We start from the raw sequence: 6306 nt of genomic DNA on the forward strand, positions 1-6306 counted from the left end.
TTAGTACTTCGTTGTGTACCCTGAGTGCTTTCATAACTATGCTTTGACAAAAGATTTCAGTTTATGAATAAATATGGGTTTAGTTCAGAGACTTTTTTTTTTGTCATGAAACAGAACTTGAAATTAGTTCTTCCATCATTGAAGTTGAAGTTTGCCCAGGAACAGCTGGAGTTGAGTAAAACCAACACATACCGATCAATACCTCGATGGCGTTTGGGTTCCAATAGAGATGCATACTGCTACCGTAAAGCACATGTCCATCTCCAGGCTTTTAAGGTTTGTGTTCTGCACCAAAATCATCTGGAATATCAACAAAATGGATTTGCATTCCATTCAATTTTTCTACCCATTTCTTAATGTAAAAAATTATACTTTGATATTTCATGGCTGCCAATAATCAGTTATTCACTCACCTTGTGCGGCCATTTATATGCAGCAGGCTATTTGATTGTAATGCTTAAACCTATTTTCATTACATGTACATTCCAGCCAAGGTCTGTAAATGCTGATCAGGACATCAAACCACTGCAGAAAAGTCAACAATGAATAGACCATCCAGCATCAACCTAGACTCCACAAACAACAAGGCACACCCTGCCCAGTTGATCCTGCAAAATCCTCTCCAACTTGTGCCAAAATTGAGTGCTGAACTGCAGTCTAGTCAAGCTACAATCTGACAGTCTTATTCACAGAATTGTACCTTGCAGCTATTGTCCTAGACACCTTCTGGCAGTATCCCAGAGCTGGTCCACTGGCAAGATCCACCAGAAGAGCAGCACAACAGTGTAGAGTCAGGAGGGAGAAATCCTAGGAGTCCTTTAACATTGGCTCCAGTCCCATGAAGTCTTGCTGCACCAAGTTAAACACGAGAAAGGAAATCTCCTGCTGATGTTTTTTTTAAAAAAAATTCATTCATGGGTTGAATGCCACTGATTAGGCCAACATTCACTGTCCATCCTGAATTGCCCTTGAGAAGGTAGTGGTGAGCTGCCTCCTTGAAGCTCTGCAGTCCACACAGTATATACTGGGAGAGGGATGTTCAGGATTTTGACCCAGCAACAAAGGAGGGAGGTGGATGGTGAATGGCTTAAGAGACGATCGTGGAGGTCGTGGTGTTTCCATATCTGATGGCCTTGCTTTGATATAGCGATTGTGGGTTTGAAAGTTACTGTCTAAGGAGCCATGAGTTCCTGTACTGCAACTTGTAGATGGTACACCACTTTTGCTGTGTCAGTGGTGGAGGAAGTGAATGGCATCCCATCCACAAACAATCAAGTGGGCTAGTTTGTCCTGAATGTTGTCAAACTTGTTGTGTAGTTGCAGCTGCACTCATCCAGGTAAGTGGATCGTGTGCAATCACACTCCTGACTTGTGCTTTGTAGATGGTGGACAGGCTTTGGGATGTCAGGAAGTGACTTACTTGCCACAGAATTCCCAGCCTCTGACCTGTGCTTGTAGCCATGGTATTTATATGCCTATTCCAGTTCAGTTTGCCATGAGCCTATTCTGCGCACTCATATCCCACACTTCAGGGTTATAGGACAGATAAACAACGAACAAGTCACCTTGTCAGTGTTGGCATCCAAAATCATTTTGGATTTGTTTCTCTGCCTTCAATAAATCATAACATCCACCTATTTTGCAGGACTTTTACTTTCATTTTCGTAGCTAGAAAATTGTTTCATTTCCTGGAACTCAGTATGAAAAGCTTGCAATCTCTCTCTTTGGCTTTATAGTTCAGCATTCTATCTACTTTGCAGTAACATGCGAGTTAACTACTGCTGTTACTAAAAGCCTGCAATCTTTCACCCTCGTCCTTTTTTAAGCTATTTTAATTCACTGACTCCTTGGGCTACTTTTTTCCCCTTCCATGTTCAGTAGTTATTAAGTTTCATTTACTTTGTTTATCCCACTTTTATTTTTATTGCCTTAGATTCAACAGCACCATTTAACATGGTTGTATTTATGAATCTGACTGACCAGCTACAGAATTGAAACGTTCAATATAAATTAGAAATACCATGGGTTCAAATGCTAATCTTGGGTGGAATGGGGCTTCTCCCTCCCCATCCTGATGTAAGTCTTAGATGTACCTGCAGCCTAATGGGTTGATTCAACATCAACTGTATATATGAATTTGGCATCAATACTTCCAAGCCCCTTGCCAATAGGATGGCAGCGGTTAGCACTACTGCCTCACAGTGCCAGGGATCTGGATTTGATTCCTGGCTTGGGACACTGTGTGGAGTTGCGCTACAGGAACTCATGGCTCCTTAGACAGTAACGTTCAAACCCACAATCGCGACATCAAAGCAAGGACATCACATATGGAAACACCACGACCTCCACGATCCTCTCTTAAGCCATTCACTATCCTATAGCCTTTAGAAAATAGCAGTGAGGTTTCCTCTGGGTACTCAGGTTTCCTTCCCACAGTCAGCACCCACTGATTAAATGCAAAAAAAATCCTATTTTTTATTGCTTATGCTGTATTTAAAGTTTTAAATATGAAGGCACAGCTCTTATTTATCAAGGCAATTAATGTTAAAACATTAGGAATTTTTTTCTATGCTCGAATTGTATTTTCTATCTATTGTTCTTGACACTGTCAAGTATCAAGATGCTGTCAAGTTCAACTGATAGGCATGTGAAAATTCTGGATCAAGAGAAAAGTGACTTTTGGACTTGCTGTTAATGCATCACATTTTATTGCCTTGCAGAAAATCTGCCTGGAACAAGGGAGACTATTACTGCAAGCAGAGTGCTGGGAAACTGCATTAGACTACGTACTAATTGCCTGGAGATGTACAAGTGAACTTCCTCAGTGGGATAATAGCTTCCATAACGAATGCACGCAACAATGTTTTACTGCTTTAGCTGTTCAGTGCATGACTAGTTTGCAGAAAAGCTGCTTAGATTTGGAGAAGTATAAACAGCTTAGGAAAAGGTACCTGTCTATGTTCCTTCTGTTATTAAATCTATTATAGAATTTTGAGAGATTTTCTGAATTTGAAATTTGGCAAATTCAGCCGCACAAACGAAGTTGCTGAGTTCCGTTCTGCCCAATAAACACTCCAACCGAGAATTCAGGGAAATGGTTTTGTTTGTCAGGAGAAAAGATGCAAATCTATACTCAAAACATGATAGCTTCCTTTGCATATGTGTTATACAGCAAGATACTCATACAACTTTGTAAGTGTGGCAAGCAAGTTTGTTTAAAAATTAATATCCTTGTTATCAAATCCTTGTTAGCTGTCTCTTTCCCAGTATAAAGACCCAAACATTTGTTTTTAATGTTGTGTTCTAAATGGTTAAGTGATGGTGGTTTCTTTGGAATGGCTTTGAGGGTAGCTTGAAAGTCCTGTATTCTATTTCACTTTAGGACACATGGATTAAGCTTTTGTTCTTGTTTTCTTTCTCAGTTCCTGCCTCCCCTTCCCTCCTCTGGTAACGTTACAAAGCAACTTAAGAATGTCTTGTGTGACTTCAGTTGAACGTGAAGATTGACCTCTTTCTTTATCTTTTAAATTTCTAATTTTCTTGTAACTTTTCTGTCAAATTGGTTCTTTACACTCCCCCTGTCAGGGTCTGGGTATCTCACCAGGCTATTTTGATGCAAAAATCCTACCCATGCCTTAATATTCATTCATCAGGGGTTACTGAATTGTAGTAACTTGTTTTCTTCGTGTCCCCTTTCCTAACCCAAACTTGGATAACTAAGGAAATGGTTGGGTCTTTATATTGGGAAAGAGACAGCTAACAAGGATATTAATTTTTAAACAAACTTGCTTGCCACACTTACAAAGTTGTATGAGTATCTTGCTGTATAACACATATGCAAAGGAAGCCATCATGTTTTGAGTATAGATTTGCATCTTTTCTCCTGACGAACAAAACCATTTCCCTGAATTCTCAGTTGGAGTGTTTATGGGGCAGAATGGAACTCAGCAACTTCCTGGTTTGTGCGGCTGAATTTGCCAAATTTCATCTGGTGAGACAAAGTTATGGCTTGCTTTCACCTGGGCTGAGGAGAGGGATTAATCAAAGATTAAGACCAGCATTGACTTAAATGCAATATGTTGTGAAAGCAAAGAATTGAGCTGACAATTCCCACAGTCAAATACAGTCGCTATTTCTCCAGGCTCTCAAATCAAAAATTGCTATGCCCTATAGCCTTTAGAAAATAGCAGTGGGGTAACAATGCTGCCATTCAATTAGATCATTGCTGATCTGTATCTTTAACTTTATTTATTTGACTTGGTTCTATATCCCATCATTCTGAAGTTGATGAACTAATCCCAGTAGGCTTTTGGGGAAGGGTGTGGGAGAAAGAGTTCTATTTTTCTTTGTGTAAAGTACTTCCTGACGTTACCTTTGTACAGCTGAGTTCTAATTTAAAGGGTATGGTCCCTTATTCTGGACTATCCCAAGAGAGGGAATAACTTTCCTATGAAATTCATTAATCATAAATATTATAGTTACATTACTTTTTGTTCATTCCGTCCTCGTAAATTAACCATTTTAGTCTGGTGGCATGCTGGTAAAACTTCACTGCTTCTGCTCCTCTAAGAATTACCTGTCTTTGTCAATTTATTTGGCTCATTCTCCCGTTTGTAAACAAAGAGAAACTCTAAACAGTTGAGGAAAATCTACCCAAAACACACAACAATCGCAGAATCCACTCAATACAATTTTTTTTCCCCAATTGTCTCCTTTCATCTATAACTGAAGAGTATCTCCAACTATATAGTTCACAATATAGTAAGACTTACTGCTTTTTCTTATTGATCCAAGGCCTTGCATGTAATCACTCTTCCTCAGTTTGGCATGCATGTATATGCACTATGCTGCTTCACCAAATTGTGGATTGGATTGCACTGCCTTTTGGAATGTTGCAGTAGGTACAAGTTCAGTTCTTGGAGCCAAATGCAAAGCCATAGGTGATCCACTCAGCTTTAAAACAAAACATGATTACTGCATTTGTTTGGTGCACATCATCTGAATTTGCTTCAGTATTGTGCTTAAAACAGGTCCACAAATAGTTCTTGTTCATGACAAAATGTATCAACAAGCGTTTTAACCATTTTGGGGAGGCAAGCTTGATGTTGGAATACTGTATGCTAATGTACTTAAACACTGATTTGAGAAGGTGAGGAAGTGATGCTTTGCAATCAATTTTGTTAAATTTAAAAACAAAGCCAGACTTTGAGCTGTGAAGTAACACCCCTCTTCTCTCTTTCTCTTACAGACTTAGAATTGCATATACACAGAGTAAATTAATCAAACCCTGCCTTGAAAAGTTGGACAGGATTATCGAGATGCAAAAATGCAGCAGCACAGAACAAAATCTGTCTTCCTAGTTATTTAAAATACTTGATTGCATATTGAATAAGGATAATAGTCATTAAGATATCCACAGGAAGAAACTCAGTGTCCCAATGGTAAATGATGGCTGGATGTTTGCAGCTGCACTAAAACTACAAGTTGCTTATCTGAACTGACAAGACTCCAGGTGTCCAAACTGGGGTCGCCTTACTTTGGATTGGATTTACTTTTGGACAACAGATGAAAAGTTGGAACAGGAATCGAAGTTAAAAGGCAGGGGCTGGAAAATACCTTGAGCCAAATAGGAGTTGTATCTTTTTAAAATTGCATTTCTGGGGAGCGTGTGTCCTAACTCCCAATGAGTTCATTCTTTTAGAAATGGATGAATAGCTTATCATTTTAACAATTTGGCCATAAAAATGTTGACTGCAGGTGGCTGGGCACTCTTGAAGACTTGTACAAAGTTGGTAATGCTCATTTCAGAAAATTGTAAAGACGTGCTTTTCAGTGGATATAGATAATTTCATGAAGTTCATGTCAATTTTAGGTTAGAATCTTTTCAATATTTACTGCCTTTTTATTTAATTCCATTTGTACTGAACTAAAAATTGATGGATCATAGTAAGCAGGTAGAATTTGTAGTTATAACTGCATTAGAAGTAATTTAGTGCAACAGCAATATTAGTAATCTAATAATGGCAATTGCACTTTAACTGTGACCACATACTGTGTTTTAATGTCGAGTTTCTGCTATAAAACTTAAACATATTTGAAAAGAGGAAATGAAATGTGATGAGATTTGGGAATACTTGTATGTATTTAAAAAAAACTTTCTATATCTGGATTTCATAAATGTATAGATTTGTCCTGTATCAGTTGTGCAACTTATTGATATAATATTGAAATAGCTATGTCTCAAGTATATGCTGCTGCAAATGGCAGAAAATTCGTATTTCATGTAGATTTTTGTAAGTTGGTTGT

At 38.4% G+C, this 6306-nt stretch overlaps 1 long non-coding RNA gene across 1 annotated transcript; it reads left to right on the top strand.

Moving 5' to 3' along the window:
• Positions 1 to 193: 193 nt before the first annotated feature.
• LOC145352923 (uncharacterized) lies at positions 194 to 6306 on the top strand. Its single transcript, XR_013888623.1, has 3 exons — positions 194 to 276; positions 2721 to 2947; positions 5249 to 6306. It is a non-coding gene; the product is annotated as an uncharacterized LOC145352923 (long non-coding RNA).

This window comes from Carcharhinus amblyrhynchos, chromosome 15 (assembly GCF_965287045.1).
Source record: "Carcharhinus amblyrhynchos chromosome 15, sCarAmb.v2.hapA, whole genome shotgun sequence".
In the NCBI taxonomy this organism is placed as follows: domain Eukaryota; kingdom Metazoa; phylum Chordata; class Chondrichthyes; order Carcharhiniformes; family Carcharhinidae; genus Carcharhinus; species Carcharhinus amblyrhynchos.